Genomic DNA, 18,254 nt, shown 5'->3' with positions numbered 1-18,254 from the left:
TTTTCTGTCATAAGTTTAAGTAGTGGTTAAAGTAACTTCTAGTAAACTTTAAATATGGAAAGTCAAAAATAAAACTGTTACTCCACTCTTACATATTTCCAATGGAACTTAAATTGTCAACAAATTTGATACTCGCCATTGTCTATTTAAAAATATAAATAGGTGGTATGGTCATTAAGGCAGCTGAATCCCACATGGCCAATTGTATGGTTCAAACTCAGGGCCCAGGGGCTTACAAAACACACCAGGCACATGTGCATGAGTGCCCAAAATCCCCAAAAATGGAAAAAATGGAGGAGAAGGGATTGCAATGGGACCAATCTCCCATGGAGATCTCTCTCTCTCTCTCTCTCCCCGCCTCTCTCTCTTTCTCTAATGAGTGCATAGGCTTTATTTAACCTCTCTAAGTTGCACCCTGCCACAAATTAAAATAATATGATCAAAATAACAAATGAGCTACAACCATCATGGATGTTATTATCACAAAGTTTGATAATTCAATTTGGACCTTCAGATGATAACTTTAAGATTTAAGGAGAAGAAAAAAGGAATATATTCTAAACTGAAGGCAACAGCATGATAAAGATAAGGATGCTAAAAATCACCAAGTATATGTATAGAAAAGTAAATAGAACAGTCTTAATTTTGTTTGTAAAGCAGACAATGGAAAACAATACAGGACAGTTTTTACAGGGCAGTGGGAAATCAATAGAGATTTCCAGATAAAGGGTAACATGAAGTGGCCATCTTTAATGGCCTGTAACATTCATTATAGCAGATGAAATATAGACAGGTAACTAAGAATTCATTCAACTTGAAGTAAGTCAAGAAATTAAATCAAATCCTCAGGTAGAAAAACACAAAAGAAAGACTCATATGGACATTGAGTGCCTTTGTTTTATACATAGTTTATATACGTGTACATACAATAATCTAAAACAGTTTGCTGCTATTTAACTATATCAACATGTATAGTTTCAGACTGTCTAAATTAGTCAGTTCCTAAATTAATAGGTTCAGTATTGAAAGGTGATTTACTGATTTCAGGGTGATTCATTCTGTATCGAGGTAAGTTAGCACACCAAAACTGCCTGAGTTAGAGTTGAGTTCCCAGAGTTTTACTTGGTAATTCACAAGAAAACAGCAATCATTGTATCTTTTCTAGTGATAGCAATAATAATGATAAGGGTAACAGTCCCTTGCTTCATCTTAGCTGTGATACCAACTATAGTTGGGAATCTTTTTCTGTCATGACACCAAAGTAGACATTCTTCTGAAAATGTCTGAGGTGATGAGAATCATGGCACACGCCAGTGATACCCAGTTATGCTCCTCTTTGGAACCTGAGAAATGTTATATTACATGACAGAAGGGGCCTTGAAAGTGTAATTGAGCAAGAGATTTTTATTTTTCTAACCTTATTTTTTATTTATTTTATTTTTTTAATTATTTTCATTTATTTTATACATTTAATCACTGTACATCGGTACCATTTGTAAAATTAATTACCCAACATGAATACCCTTTGCACCAGTCCAGTTGAAGATATCATATGCATTATCATCAACAGACAATCCTCCATTTCTGTGTCCCTTAAAAGTTTTGCCTGTTTTTCCCCTTTATTCATTTCCCATCACACTGTCTGCAGTACCTGTAACCATTTTCCATGCTTTTACATCCTCTAGTCTTTCAGTGTCCACCACAGAATGCAGACGTCAGTTAAGTGGAGACGTACAAATTCTCTCTCACAGCTCACCTTTCTTCATTCATCAGTATCTTCCACATCCTTCGATTTTCTATCTAAAAAGTGTTGTTTTTTATGGCTGAGTAGTATTTCATAGAGTATATGTGCCACACTTTTTCAATCCATTCATCTGTTCATGAACATTTGGGTTGGTTCCATGTCTTAACAATTGTGAATAATGCCACAATAAACACAGATATACAAGCACTTTTCTGACAGTGTTTTCCTATCCTTTGGATAGATACCCAAGAGTGGAAATGCTGGATCATACAGTAGTTCTATTTGTAGGTCTTTGACGAACCTCCATATTGATCTCCACAATGGCTGTACTAATTTACATTCCCACCAACGGTGTAGGATAGTTTCCCTTCCACCATAGCCCCGCCAGCATTCATAATTTTTTGTTTTTCTAATCTTAGCCATTCTGACTGTGGTATGTCATTGTGGTTTTGATTTGCATTTTCCTTATGATGAAGGATGTCGAGCATTTCCTCATATGCTTTTGGCTGTTCATAGGTCTTCTTAGGAATTTTTTGTTTAGCTCTTTTTCACATCTTTTAATTGGGTTATATCATTTTTTGGGGGGGTAAGTCATTTGAGTTCCCTGTGTATTCATTCTGGTTATCAGTCCCTTACCTGAGAAATATTTCACAAAAATATCTTTGCATTTTGAGGGTTGTCAATAAAAAATCTAGAAAAGAAAGAAAGGAAGAAAGAGAGAAAGAAAGAAAGAAAGAAAGAAAGAAAGAAAGAAAGAAAGAAAGAAAGAAAGAAAGAAAGAAAGAGAGAGAGAGAAAGAAAGAAAGAAAGAGGAAGGAAGGAAGGAAGGAAGGAAGGAAGGAAGGAAAGAAGGAAGGAAGGAAGACACAAAAAAATGTAAGGACATTCCATGTTCCTGGACTGGAATAGTTAATATAATCAAAGTGGCAATTCTACCCAAATTAATCTACATGTTTAATGCCATCTCAATCAAATTATCAGAGACAGGCTTTACGGATCTAGAGAAGACAATCTTAGAATTTGTCTAGAATCATAAAAAGCCTCATATTGCTAAAGCAATCCTGTGCAAGAAGAGTGGAGAGAGAAGGAGGCATCTCTCTTCCTGACCCCCAAATATGTTACAAAGTAGTCATAATCAAAATAATATGGTACTGGCACAAAAATAGGCATGTGGACCAATGAGACCAAATAGAGACCCCAGAAATAAACCCCCAAATATCCAGCCAACTGATTTTTTACAAAGACCATCAATCTATCCAGTGGGAAAAAGAAAACCTCTTTAGCAGATGGTGCTGCAAAAACTAGAGATCAGCCTGCAGAAAGATGAATCTGGATCCCTATCTCTCACCATTAATAAAAATCTACTCAAAATAGATCAAACCTAATACCTCAAACTATAAGACTACTGGTGGAAAACACTGGGAAAACTCTGGGAGACATCAGTGTAGGTAAATACTTCTTTAATAAGATCCCCCAAAGCACAGACAATAATCCCAAAAATAAACAAATGGGATTACATCAAATTATGAAGTTTCTGCACACCAAAAGACACAGTAATTAGAGTGAACAATTTTTTATTATTTAATTTATTTATTTTAATTTATTTACATTTAATCCTATGTCTTTACAGAATACAACATTTCTCTTACCAGCACGAATACCATGCATGTCAGTCAAGACAAAGATATTACTATACACATTATCATCACCAAATAGCTTCTCATTTTTTGTCAATTAAACATATTTTTACCTATTTTTCCCTTCCCCTCCCTCCTTTTCATACTAAACTTTTTTTTTCACATTTTATTGATTCACAAAAGGCCTTAAACTAAAAATTTGGACAAAGCTAAAATCTAGTGACAAATGCACTGTAATTCTCTTCTGAAACATTTTTTTTCTTCCTCTTCATTCTCCCCTTTTACTAAAGAGAGATATAAACTAATTTTTCAAAAAAATTAGGTTAGTCTCAATTTGGTCTGTTATTTGCACAGAGCCCTATAAGAATTCAATTTCTGATGCAAAGCAACAGATACTATTATATTATTGGATTTATGGCACAAAATAAGAATGTTCACAAATATTTTCCAATTGCAAAGGGGTCAGGAAGGGAGAAAAGTTTATCTTTCTATTTTTAAGAATATTTTTTAAAAGTAACAAATTGCTGAACCTGTCAATAACTCACAATCAAACCTAAATCCTTAAATCTAGAAGACAAAGCATAGAAAAAAATCAATATGCTTTAGACGAAAATCATAGAATTCTATTTCACCAGTTCAGTCTTGTGTAATCTCAAAGGATGGCCATACTGCAATCCATTCTTCTCCATTCTCCTCTCAGGATCTTGGGCACACATGCACATGCGCCTGGCATGAGTTTAAGCCACCAGGTTCAGGACTCGAACCACGGTCGGCTACATGGGAGTTCAGCAACATAGCCATTACACTAACTGCTGGTCCCAGTATTTCTTGGATCTGAATCTTTGAATGCCTCTCTAGGTTTGGGAAGTTTTCTTCCAGGATTTTATGGGATAACTTACTAATGCCCTTATGAGTCTCTTCACCTTCTGGGATACCGATTATCTGGATGTCTGGACGTTTAGTGGCATCTAGTATTTCTCATGTATTATTCTAATTTTTTTGGCTATATTCTCAGTCTGTGGTGAATTTTACTAGTCTAGTGATTCTGTCTTCTACATCTGAGATTCGATTTTCTATATGATCTAGTTTGCTTTTATTACTTTCAAAGGAGGTTTTGACTTCATCTCCAACAGTTCCATTTGATTCTTTTTTTTTTTTTTTGGTGTGTATTTCCTCTTTCAGATCGTGCAAGAACTTCCTCACCTTCTGGAATTCCTTGTCTTTTTTTCTCCTGCATCTTCTGGAGTTTGTTGTCTCTCTTCTCTTGCATCTCTGTTAATTTTGTCACTATGAATATTCTAAATTCTTTATCTGACATTTTCACGAGTTCCATTGCGGTGTCAGTGGATGATGAAGGGCTTTTCTTTTCCCTCGGGGGTGAGGTATTTTCTTGGTTTCCTATATTTTTTGTACCTCTGCAGTAATTTCTGCTCACCTGATGGATTATACATTTCTTCCTACTTTCTTGGAGCTAATTGTGAATGTTACAGGTGTGCGGGAGGAGATGACCCGTTTCTTGGAGCTAATTGTGAATGTTACAGGTGGGCGAGAGGAGATGACCCACAATATCTCTGCAGTTCCATTTCCCTAATGCCCTCCAAGAAACCTGCATTTTTGTTGAAGAAGCTGAATATTTCAAAGTTCTCCCAGTTTCTAAAGAACAGGTGCACCTGGGCTAAGCTATGGGGTTTCAACTAAGAATTTAGAGGTGTGTGAGAGAAGATGAGCCATGCTCTTTCTGCAGCTCCACAGTTCTCCCTGCTGCTCACTTCGCAGTCTCTCTTCTCTGATTTCTTAGTCATTTGGTACTATATCCACATTTGGCTAATTTGTTGAAGATTTTTGCAATCGTAAGCTCATATGCTTCACTTTACTGTGAGATAGTTCTATGCCAATTTCTCGTCTACTGCTGTGTTTTGCAATGTGGTATCCACAGAAAGATATTTGAATTCAGATTTATGAAGATGAGTTTCTCCCTTTCTGCAGCAGTTCAGTGGAGGTCGACATCTTCTATAACCCTAGAAGTATTCAGATGTTTGGCTACCGTGCACCCAGACCTGTCCAGACACTCGATGTGTGGAAGCAGAGAAGCAAGGTGCGAAAATTAGGTAAAAGAAAAGGAAAAAAAAGAAAAAAGAAAAAGACAAAAAAAAAAAGAAAAATCACCAAAAAGACTGCAAAAATAGCGCGAAAAATAAGAATAATATATGAGTAATACTAGATGCCATTAAATGCCCAAACATCCAGATAATTAGTATCCCAGAAGGTGAAGAAACTAATCAGGGCATTGATAATCTATTCCATGAAATCTTAAACCTCACATAAAATCAACCTAAGAAGATCTTTTTCCAAGACACATCATAACCGGATTGCCCAAAACCACAGACAGAGACAAGATACTAAAATTGGCAAGAAAGAAATATCAAGTTACTTTCAAAGGATATCCTCCTATCAGGCTAATATCAGGCCTCTTGTTGGAAACAATGCAATCAAGAAAGTATGGGAAAATATATTCAAAGTGTTAAATGGGGAAATTTCCCTGAATCATCTGGGTGGATTTAATACAAGGATCCTTACAGGCCAAAGGAGGCAGACATAGTCAAAGAAGATGAGACTGTGGAAATGGGGTTGGAATGATACCAGGCCAGCTGCCAAGCAATGTGGCCAGTCTCTAGAAAAAGGCAGCAATCAGATTCTCCCCCTAGGGTCTTCAAAAGCAACAGGACTCTGATGACCCCTTGAGAACCATTCCAAACCCCAGCACTGTAAGATAACACGTCTGTACTATCTTTAAACACTAAGTTTGTGGTTATTTGTCATAGCAACAATAGGAAACTAATGTGCTTTTTCTAAAGAAGTGACAGATGTCTTTACAAATAGACTATGTATACACATCCCATTCTCACCAAATATTAAAAGTAGATGATATCTTGTAAAACAAAATCCTGTTTTAATAATTTTGTTACTCTGGGTAATCTATGCAGATACAAAAGTCTATGTATCACCAGGGTAGGCCCAAAGGAAATTGAAGGAGTGGTAGCATAAGTCAGGTGTTATTAAAACTCATGGGGCCTTTCTAAAGGGTAGAAAACTTATCATTAGTGCTTCTTTTTCATATTCAAGTGATTATTTTTGCCCAGAAATTCATAAGCATGGAAGAATTCTAAGTATGTCTTCAGTGGGAAAATACTAGTTTTTTCCTAAATGTATGATGTAGAGAACAGGATTAAAGACCAGAGACAATATATATATCTACACAATCAAATGCCATGGGCCAGCTTAAATTCTGGTGAGCCTAATGATTTTTGAAAATTATCTATTAGAACTGGTCCCCATGCCAGGCTCCAGGATAAAAACCACAAGTAGGAATTGATCACTGTTGTGTTTTATAAAGTCCAAATGCTACTTTTCTGTTTGAAATACTGTGTTTCATTTTGTTGTGCTTTGTGTTTTGTTTTGTTTTACTTTGTTTTTAACAGAATCTGAAATAGGATGCAAAGGAATAAATCGAGACTGTACGTTGTAAACGTCTCAAGCTGCCGGGCCATGGACCTCTCCCTCTTTCTCTTCAGAGGAGGCCAGGCAGTGTGCACATCCCACCCTCCAGGGAGCTGTGACTTCTGATGAGATGCTATTTGTACAGAGTCCATTCCCACGCTATGCTTGAACAATGTCTAGGAATGGCCAAAGCGTTGAAACTAAGTGTGCACTCACTGATCTGAAAAAACAGTAAGTGAGAAAAAGCAAAGGGTGCCCAATGCTTTTACACTTGTTAATGCTTTCTGGAAATTCTTTAACCATTTAGTAACATTCTTCATTTCTCTCTTTCTGCTTCTCCCACGAGAAACATGGACATGGCTCTATAGGCAGGTAAGGAAACATGTTCGTCTCTTAAAGTGATCTCAAGGTTTAGTGGTTTCCTAAGCCCAACATTTCTTCTGCACTGGCCTCCTATAAACTTGAGATTTTCCTCTCTAAGAGCTAGGACTTGAATGGAAAGGTTTTTGATAGGAGAAACTGACAAGTCCTAGACAGTAGCTTGGGAAAGTCTATAAATTTTGGAGATGAAGAGACTTCAAGCTATGTAAGCCTCTGTCAAGTTCTGTAGCAGCACCTGGGAAGAACATGTCCATTTGCATCAACAGCAGAAGATTGGAAAGGCTGTCTCAAGCAGAACTGGATTCTGTGGATTCTGACTACTTGCTGGAAGCAATCTGTAGGGGCAGTTTTGGAGGGAACCACCCATACTGATAGATAGCCTTTATGTTGAGGTTCTCAGGCTAGTGTCTGATAGTAGCACACTCTCTTTTGCACAGGTTTTCTAATTAATAAATAGTTGGGAAATAAAGTTAAAAAGAAAAATGGAGGTGAGGAATAAAGTATCATCTTTATGATCAATGCAGGCTGGACCAGAGAATACAAGACATACATGTGAACTGTGCACAAAAACTAGCCAGACCAAGGCTAGGCAGTGATCACAGTGGAATGGCTGAGCCCACATGGGAGCAGTCCTAGATTTACACCCTAGGACCTCCCTGAGCATGTCAGGTGTGCAAATGTAAGCCTGTGATTCAGTTTCCCGGAGACTAGGGGGTAAATCATAACTTGAGGACCCTGCTATGGTCTCTTTTTCCCTGTCTTCCTCTCTCTATTTCCCTCTCTCTTATCTATCATGGAAGAAATAAGTGAATAGACTTTTTAAAAAATGGAATTAGCCAGACCTAGACAGCTATACTAGTTATTTATTGCTGAGCAACCAAAAAAAAAAAAAATCAAAAACACAGCAGTTTAAAACAGCAAAGCCTATAACATAGCTGGATCTTCCCACGAAGCTACAATTGAGGTGTCGGCCATGGTTAGTTAAAGGTTCAACTGGGAGAGAAGTGGCGTCTAAGATCACTCATGTGGCCATTGGACTAAGGGCCTGAGATCCTTGCTGTCTATTGACTGGATTAGTCCCTGCTGTGTGGACCCTCCCCATGGGCTACTTATACCATAGCAGCGTATTTGCTTCCATAGCAAGGACTCCATGAGGGTGAGAGGGAGAGGCCACTAGAGAGAAGTCTCAGTGTTTTCATAACTGAATCTCAGAAGTGACATTCCATCACTTTTGCCCCATTCCTTTTGTTAGAATCAAGTCCACTGGGCCCAGCCCATACACAAGAGTAGGGAATTACACAACAAATATCATAGTGGACCTGTCATTGGCAGCCCACAATGGCAGACAAGACAGGCACTGATGGGAAAGGGTGATAGATCTTTCCCTTCCCCATTCCAGAAGAAAAGACTCTTTTACACCTTATAAGAAGCATGTCACCAGGAGAAATGATGCAGAATGAGCTATGCAAAACATCCTCTTCTGTACTCATCAATTGGATAAATATATCCTGAATGAGGGAGAGAATAGTGAAGAAAAGCTGTAAGCATTAGGCTAATAATGTGGGAGGAACAGAAGGAGGGGAGAAGATGCTTCCAAATTAAAACATGAGAATCCCAGAATACTCCCGATGCTCTGATTATAGTATGGTGCTTAATTTACATATAAAGAAATTAAAGCTTAGAGGAATTGAGCAACTCAAGGTCACACGGATACCATGTAATGGAGCCAGAATCTAAAAATACTCAATTCCTTAAAAAGTGTCATATTTTATTTTATAATTATACTTTCTATATTCAGAATATTCAGAATTTGCTTGGAAGTAACTCTCTTACGAAGACATTTATACTTGCCAGTGAAAATATCTCATTTCAGGAATTATGCTCCATTGTTCCTTCCATGTCCTTAAATGCCCCTAAATCTCAAGTTTTATGATGGTGATGAAATAATAGCTCTTCCAGAACTAAAATGCACACCTAGCTTGGAAGGGAGCAGTCACTGAAGCCAATGCCAGCGACCAGGAAAGCTGCATGGCACGTCAGGTCTGTGTAAGGATGCTGTCAGCTGAAAGACTTGCCGATCATTTGTAGCCCACACAGAGGTGGTGACATCCAAAGGAGGTTTGTCCAGAGTGCCTGGGTGGGATATGTCACTCCTGAAAGCATACAAAGTTGAAAAAAACAGTGCTTTGACTTGATATAAGATACTTGGTTCATCAACTACTTAGTTTCTGCCATCACTTTATGCCGTAACAGAGGCTAAATCAAAGACACTTGCCTCCCTCCCGCCTTTGAGGCAAGAGGTCTGTGCAATAGCTGTGTCTAGTCCTACATGCTTCATAGAATATATGCCTGGGGACTTTTGTACCTTAAAATTTTCATATTCCTTTTTAGAGAAAATGGGGGAAATATTTTAACTGAACTATATTCACCTGTGTACCCTAATACTCAGTGCCGTGATCCACTGGCGCTCAAGTGCCTGTGGTGGACCAGGCTCTGTGATAACAGAGACCTTGCGTTCCAGGAGCACACGCGGCTTAGTGCAGTGAACAAACGACGGAACTCCTGAAGATAACTCGGCGGATGCTATGGTCAAGGATGTTCCTGGCCACGGGCTGTATATTTGAAGAGGATTCATGAGGGAGTCAACCATGGGTCATAGACATTCCTGTCTATCTCCATCTCTGGGACCCAGTTTGCTAAGCAGCTCTTCTCTCAACCAGAACAAAAGAAGGTTGTTGGCAGGAGGGATGGAGAGTGGAAAGGGCCAGGACAGGGGTCCACAGGTGCAGACAAAGGAGACTGATATGAGTGATCACAGGCTACAGTGGGCATACACACCCACCATCTCTGAATCCCCAACCTTCATGACAAAGATTCCATTTGTGTAATAAAAACCTAGCTTTTCACTGTCTCGGTCCTGACCATTACTCTTCTCTTCAGAATGTCCCATGGAGAGCTTACTCTGCCAGTAGAACAGACTTTCCTTGTTGGTAATACCTGAGTTTTCTTAGAAAAGGGGTTGTGTGATATTGAGGCTTCACCAGCGTCCATTTTTTCCTCTGCTCATCACCTTCCCCAGCATCACAGCACAAGTGTGCAGCAACAGCGTTTGCGGTCGTCTGTTCACTGGGATGCAGCGGAATTCCTCCTATGTAACGTTGACTCTGCTAAACATCCATGGTAGTATCCAGCTAAAAGTGCCATCAAGCACACTAAGCATCCAGTAGTTTTTCCTAGGATCTAGCAGCAGGTCCCTGAATAAGTAAAACCAGTGATGGCCATGGTTAATGGGCCTTTCTACAGCTGCTCTTAAATACCTGTGTCCTCTCTCTCCGCCTTACATTTTATTTTTCATTTCTCTGTGGATCACTAATGTTTCGAACAAGTTTCATACCAACTCCTCTGCCCCATTTTTCTCACACTCGGAAGTTTTTTGCTGTGTGACTTTTTGGTAACCCCTGTTTGTTGTTTTTACAAGCTACTGTTTATCCTTCCCTGGCTGTAGCCTCTCCAACCCACTCCCCCAGTAATGGTAGCCTGTTGCTGATACTTTTTCTCGTTACTTTTACAGCAACCACAGATGTTCACTCTATCATGTCACAGTGCATTGAGGGATGGAGGAAAGCTATTGCTATATGTTCAGAAATTAATTATGTTTTTACATGAATCAAAGAGGCAATGAAGAATGCTAATTTGGCCTGGCCAATAATCCTGGTTAAAAACAGACCACAGCTTGGATTAGCTCTGTGATAGTACATGTCAAATATCCCTAATCAGAACATCTGAAATCTGAAATGTTCCAAAGTTGGAAACATTTTGAGTACTGACATGAAGCCACAAGTGAAAAATTTCACACCTATCCTTACGTGACAGGTTGCAGTCAAAAAACTTCAATATATAGTAAGGTAATTATAGTTAACCATAATTTATTGTATATTTCAGAGTAGCTAAAAGAGAGGACTTTAAATGCTCCTGGCACAGAATAATGATAAATGTTTGAGATTATGAATATGTTAATTACCCTGATTTACTCATTATACATTGTAAGGATTGAAAAAAACCACACTATATTTTACGAACGTGTACAATTATTATGTATCAATCAAAAATGAAAAAAAATAGAATGTTACAATTCAAAAAGTATTGTGTAAAATATCACCCTTGGGCTATTTGTATAAGGTATATATGAAACAGAAAGGAATTTTTTTTTTGAGAGGTTTTTTGCTATAGGGCATGCGCGCTCGCCAGACAGAGAGAGGCATAGAGACAGACAGCGAGAAATCACCACCCAGGGGGGATGGTCACGCCTCAATCCCTTCTCCTCCATTCTCCTCTCGGGATCTTGGGCATGCACGCACACGCGCCCGGCGTGAGTTTTAAGCCACCGGGTCCGGGACGTGAACCGCAGTCGACTACGTGGGAGTCCAGCGACATAGACATTACGCTAACTGCTGGTTCCCATAAAGGAATTTTTTGTTTAGATTTGGGTCCCAACCCCATAATATATCATTATGTACATGCAAATATTCCACAATTTTTATTTTCTTTTAGGGTTTTGCCATAGAGTATGTACACTCTCCAGAGAAAGACAGAGAGAAGGGAAGTGAGAAATAACCCCACATGGGGATGTCCATGCCACAATCCCTTCTCCATTCTCCTCTCAGGATTTTGGGCACACACCACACATGCCCTGTGGGACTTTCAAGCCAAGTGATCTGGGATGCAAACCATGGTGTACCACGTGGTAATCCAATGATTTAACTATCAAGTCACCTGTTGGCCCTGTATTCCATAACTTTTAAAAGTCCAAAATCTAAAGCACTTTAGTCCTAGGCATTTTGGATAGGGATATTCACCCTGGATCAGCCTGAGTATTTCATTGAAATGGGGTCTCATCACTAGGTAAGAAAAGAACTTTAGGGACCAGAAGTTAGCGTAATGGCTATGTCACTGAACTCCCATGTAGCCGACCACGATTTGAGTCCCTGGTGGCTTAAACTCACATCTGGCACATGTGCGTGCATGCCCAAGATCCCGAGAAGAGAATGGAGGAGAAGAGATTTCAGCATGGTGATGCCCCCTGGGGGGTGATTTCTCGCTTTCTATCTCTCTGTCTCTCTCCATCTTTCTGGCAAGCGCACGTGCCCTATAGCAAAAACCTCTCCAAAAAAAAAGAAAAAGAAAAGGACTTTATATGTTAAAAATAGTTCCGTTACTTCTAAATGTGAAGCATGGTGATAGCTTATCAAGTAGACTGTGTATAGGTTAGATTGTGCTATGTAACAAACTACCCCAGAACAGAACAAACCAAACAAAAATCATTTATGTAGCTTATGACTCTGCAGCTCAGCAACTCATACTAAGATAGACTGGGTGGTTCTACCCTTGGCTGAGCTTCCTCAGATATCTGGGTTTAACTGTGGATTGTTTAGGTAGCTCTGCTTCTGGACGTTGGTCAGCTGCCAGCAAGGTTGCCTCAGCTTTGTTCCATCTGGTCTCTCCTTCTCCACTAGGCTTATCTGGGCAGGGCATCATGACCATGTAAAGATTCCAGGAGAGAATGGACATGTCCCGGGTCTGTAGAGATTATTAGTTTATTATTGCTACATAACAGCTACTGTGAACTTGGCACCTGAACAGAGTATTTGTGAATTAGCTAATAGTTGTATAAATCAGAAATCCAGTGAAACATGATGGAGTTTCTGCCCTGTCTAACAAGATTGGATCAAGATATCACCTCTCATTTGAAGGCCCCAGTGGGAGAAATTCTTTCCAATCTCATTCCTGATGTTGGCAAAATTCAGTTTCTTATAGTTGTAGGACTGAAGTCCTGTATCCTTGCTAGCAGTCAGCCAGAGGTCACTCACAGCCACTATTGGACCCTCTATCCCTAAGCCAGTCAAGACATGTCAAAATCTTCAGATCTTCAACTCCTTCTGTCTTTGATCTCTAAATCCAGATTTGAAGGTAGTTATGTCATACCCACTTAGATAACCTCCCTTTCTTAAGATCAACTGATTTGGTTAATCTTATTTATTTGTTCATTTTATGTTAATTTGACCAGAGAGAGACACACACACACACAGAGAGAGAGGTAAAGTGAGAAAGCAAGCCACCAGGTCTGAGATTCAAACCGTGGTCAGCCGTGTGAGAGTGTCTAGTGCCTTAACCACCATTTTTCCTAACAGATTGAGTTGGTCTAGAGTATTCTTGATTATCAAAATAGATTTTTGGAACTTTGGATTGGTAAATATTCATGATGTGTGAAAGAGCATGGTGCATACTATACTGAATGATCCCAGAATTGGATGTTGTGTATACAAACAGGATCTAGAAGGACACATCCCACTGTAAGCTGTTTGTGACTGTGGATGACTTTTTTCTTCGCTTCTTGTGTTTTTCAGTTCCTATAATGCATATATTAACTTTTAAAAAAATAAAAGTTATTTTTAAAACCGAAAAAATGATCAACTGATTTGGAAGGCTGATTACATTTGTAAATTTTTTTGCTGTATAGGAATGATATTTTCATCATAATCAATCATGCCAAGTACCGGCAAGGCAAGGAGATCATATAAGGGTGAGGGTCACTCTGGGTTCGTAGGAATTCTGCCTCCAGAAGAGGCCATGGCTAGACTGGCTCATCATCATTTCTTCTTTGTTCTAAATACCAAAATAGATCAGCCCCAATCCAAATGGTGGGAAAACAAACTCTACCTTATGATGGAAAGAGCTGCAGGATCATGCAGGAATAGAGGTAGACATAAGGGAAGGTAAAAAATAGAGACAATATTTTGGAATTATCCACAGTATACATGAGACTTGCTTTTAGAGTTGAGCCTGCTCAACACCTACAGTAGATCTTGCTGCAACAATGTGGCCCAAGGAGAAAGCCCACATCTAGTCTAATTATTAGAATGAGAATAGAAAGGGCAGACAATAAATGTTAGGCCCACACTGTGTCTAGAAATGGACCTAACCATCTCTGTGTCCTGGCTTCTCCACTTCACAAAGCCCACTATCTTTTCTTCTGCTCTCTTATCAGTGCAATAGAACAGCAAATCAGTACACTGTCCACACCTCACTTCAGGAGGTCCAAGCACACTTTTCCCAAACCGGAAGCCTGAGTATGCTAATATCCTTTCATAAACCCTGCTGACTGTGTTGGTTCCCAAAGAAAAGGATGAGAGATGCAGGTGCAAAGGAAATAAAAGCCACAACCAGTCCAGATGGGAAACTTGAAATCGACAGATAAGTTCCTTTTATTCATTGATAGTTCGAAATTCATGGGGGATTTAACTCTTATAATAAGTTAGACTAGTTCCCACCTCCCTTCCACAAGTACAATTCAGGAGCCAGGGAGATTTAAAAGAAGATTTCCATAAACTCAGATGAATCCCAGTGAGTATAAAATGGCTAAAAGAAGGGGAAAAATTTGAAAAAAAAAAAAAAAAAAGATTTTCAGTCCTCAGCTAAGTTTTATCTACTTATCATTGTTAGTGAGGGCAGAGCCAGAGGAAATAAGCCTTCAAAACTGTTTTTTTTTTTTGGGGGGGGGGGGAGCGGGGGAAACAGCAGTTGGTGTAATGGCTATGTCATTGGACTCCCATGAAGGCGACCATGGTTTGAGTCCCGGACCTGGTGGCTTAACTCACTCTGGGCACGTGTGTGTGTGCCCAAAATCCTGAGAGGAGAATGGAGAAGGGAGTGCAGCATGGCCATCCCCCCTGGGGGGTGATTTCTCGCTTTCTATCTCCCTGTCTCTCTCTTTCTGGTGAGCGCACGCACCCTATAGCTAAAACCTCTCAAAAAAAAAAACCTTTTTTTTTCTATAAGTGCTGAAATCATGGCCTACTTATATTTAAATGGCTCTTCAGAACATAATTAGTTCATAAAATGTTATAAGATTAAAAAGAGGGTTAAAAAAAGAAAAAAAAAAGCTGTTATATATAGGATTCGGGGACTCCTTGGTCATGCACACTATGTTTGGAAAGCCAGCTTGTAGGCAGTATATATTTATTTTAAAGATTCCTAACAGCTGTGGAAAATCACACACACACACCCCTTACTGCTCTCGCATCTCAGCGCCACAGGCTGAATATACCGGGCTCTGCATGCTTTTACAGCCAACTCTGTCAGAGCCCTCAGCGGTCTCCATTGCCGGTGGGAGTCTGGCCAGTAACATACACCCAGAACCCAAGAAGGATGAGGGGCACCCACAAAACAGAGAAACACAATGAAGAAGCAAACACTGAAAAGTTCATTGCACTTTTTTCTTTCTCTTTTTTTTTTTTTGGTGGGTGTGAGGGTTCTTAGTGTCTTCAGATGACATTCAGATCATTGTTGTGGAGAGGTCAGCCTGGCAACAACTGGTCAGCAGCTATGGGTCCCTTTTCACGTATTATTCTTTTTTGTCACCTTCCATTTATGTATGTGCTAATGAAAAAGCAATGAACATTAACTTTCTTTCTCTAAAAACCATTAGCTTAGCTGGTGGTCTGTATTATTTCCACATTTAAGCAATAAAGCAAGGTTTCCTTTAAAAAAATCTATTTTTTAGTTAAGTTTATTGCCAAATTGCCCAAAAAGACAGCTGAAATGTATTAATTATGTTGATCACTATTATTTGGCAGTCTTCTGAGTTGGGTGTGACTTTACTGATGTATTCTTCTGACGATACAAAGATGAGACAAGATGGAGGGAAAGGAAGGGGATACTGGGGTTAAGGTGGACATAGGGAATGAGTCTTCTTTCTCCTTTCTAATAGTCAGAAAGCAGTAATGCTTTAAAATCTTCACTCTGCCTTTAAACCTTTTTGCATCACAGGAAACCATCCCATGGGGAGACCAGGAGACTCGACCCTTACCCTTGGGGCTATTTATCCAAGTCACCACTCAGCTCCTAAGCCCAGAACAGTAGGGCCTAAGCCTTAGGAGAGTCATCCAGAGCTGGCCCTGGCCCCAGCATTCTGCAGCTGTAACATTTCTTACCCTGTATACAAGCAGGTGCTCGCATTTAAATGCATTTATCCCCTAGAGGCCAATTGCAGCGTGGGCACCCTGAGAGTCTCTCATATTTATGATGGGGATAGAACTGACAGAGTAATACCCACAGGGAGTTTTCTTCCCAGTAATTTTAAGAGCTTTCGTTTTCAATTCATTTTTCTAATAATTCTATGACCATTTGAGATCATTAGCAACATCCCAAAATATGCCTACACTAGGTTGTAAACCATGATGTATAAAATGTATAAGTTTCGTTTTCTTGAAGGTCATATGTAAAGTGAGACAAAAAGGAAAAAAAAAAAACCTAGAAACCCTAAATGCACAAAAACCCTTTGGAGAAATTATTAAGAGCAGTAAAAGGACATTGATATATGTTATTTCTGACTCCATTCAATAACCTAAAAAGTTTCCTCCCTCTTAATTTTCTATTGCTAAACCACAACATCTTCCTGTTTGGCACAAATTAAAAAAACAGGCCTTTCTCTCCTTTGTTTTTTCTACTGAGAATATGGAATTGGCCACTTAGTTATGACACTAAGATTAGTAAGGACATTTCCAGCACAACTAATTAAAGAAGTGCTTCCTAAAATTAGTATATTTTTATTTCATTGCATTAGAAAGAGCTAAATATAAATCACCATGGAGAAAAATAAAATTATTCAGAACTTGGGAATGAAAAAAGTTTTGAGTAAATGTTAATGAGATGTATATAAAGAACATAGAAGTCTTTTCCACAACTTTTTTAAACCCTTATCAGTTAGGAGAAAATTAAATCTTCAAAAATTACTAGGCAGTTATTCTCTGGAGCAGGGCACTATCAAAATGAATCTTTCAAATAAAAATAAATAAATAAATAAATAAATAGATCTTTCTATGATGTGTACGTGTTGTTCTGTGTTTATGCTACCCCAATTTAGTAACCAAGAGCCACACAAGAGGCTAGTTATATTTAAGCTAGGACCAGATGGTATGCAGTGGGACTAGCAACACTTTGCAAGGCTGGTCCACATGGGAAAGTTTGTGTCTGGGACCTCCCTGAGTTTGCTGGGCATGTGCATGCCCATGATATGGTGGTTGCTAAGGCTGGGGGTGGATCATGGTGTCAAGACTCTGTAAGGATGCTGTCTCTGTGTTTCTGTCTCTCTCTCTCTCAACCCTATTGCTCATGGAATTGATAAATAAATTAAAACACACACACACATTTCAATTAACTGAAACTTAATTTAAAAAAATTTTAGATTCTCAGAGTAGCCATATTTTAAGTGCTATTTATTGTTTTTTTATTTTAGCCATATTTTAAGTGCTATGATCAACATGTGGTCAGTGGCTAACCAGTTGGACCACACAGCCCCAGAACCTAGGAAAGAATTTTAGATAGGCCCTGAAAATACACACCCAAGGTTTGCCAAATATGGGTAGAAACAGGATAGGTTTCCCAAAAGACCTCTAAGAACATAAGAAAAATGTCTATTTTGTATCATCTGGAGGATTTCTGCAACTCAGAACATGCCATGAGATTTCCAAACTGTCAAGAAAGATGAAAATAGACAAAGTCTTTAATTGCGCAGGTAAATCTTTGGGATGTCTTTACTTCCCTAAGAGAAGTGACATAAAACGGGAATGCAAAGGATGCTGGGAGCCAGACACAGATGTTGGCTTGCCTTTCAGTCAGTTGGGTATCATAGTCCACATGTGGATGATAAAGATTATTCATAAATTATTCCATGTAGAATATATCAAACAGAGTTTGTGGGGATGTTTATGTAAGAGAAAAGATATTCTTAACTAGCCTATTTTTAACTAGCTTCTGGCTAAAGTATCTCACAAATAGAATGTTCTTGTACTTTCTCAGAATTCAACTAAAGCCAAAAGTTATCAACAGCAACCTTTCATCTTATCTGACCCAGAAGATTTTTATCAGGATAAAATGTTGGATATGATTTCCTTTATTTTTTCTTTCTTTTTTTTTTTTTTTTGAGAGTTTTTTTT

This window comes from Tupaia chinensis, unplaced genomic scaffold (genome assembly GCF_000334495.1).
Source record: "Tupaia chinensis unplaced genomic scaffold, TupChi_1.0 Scaffold141724_1, whole genome shotgun sequence".
Taxonomy (NCBI): Eukaryota; Metazoa; Chordata; class Mammalia; order Scandentia; family Tupaiidae; genus Tupaia; species Tupaia belangeri.
Note: the sequence above shows the minus strand (reverse complement) of the source record.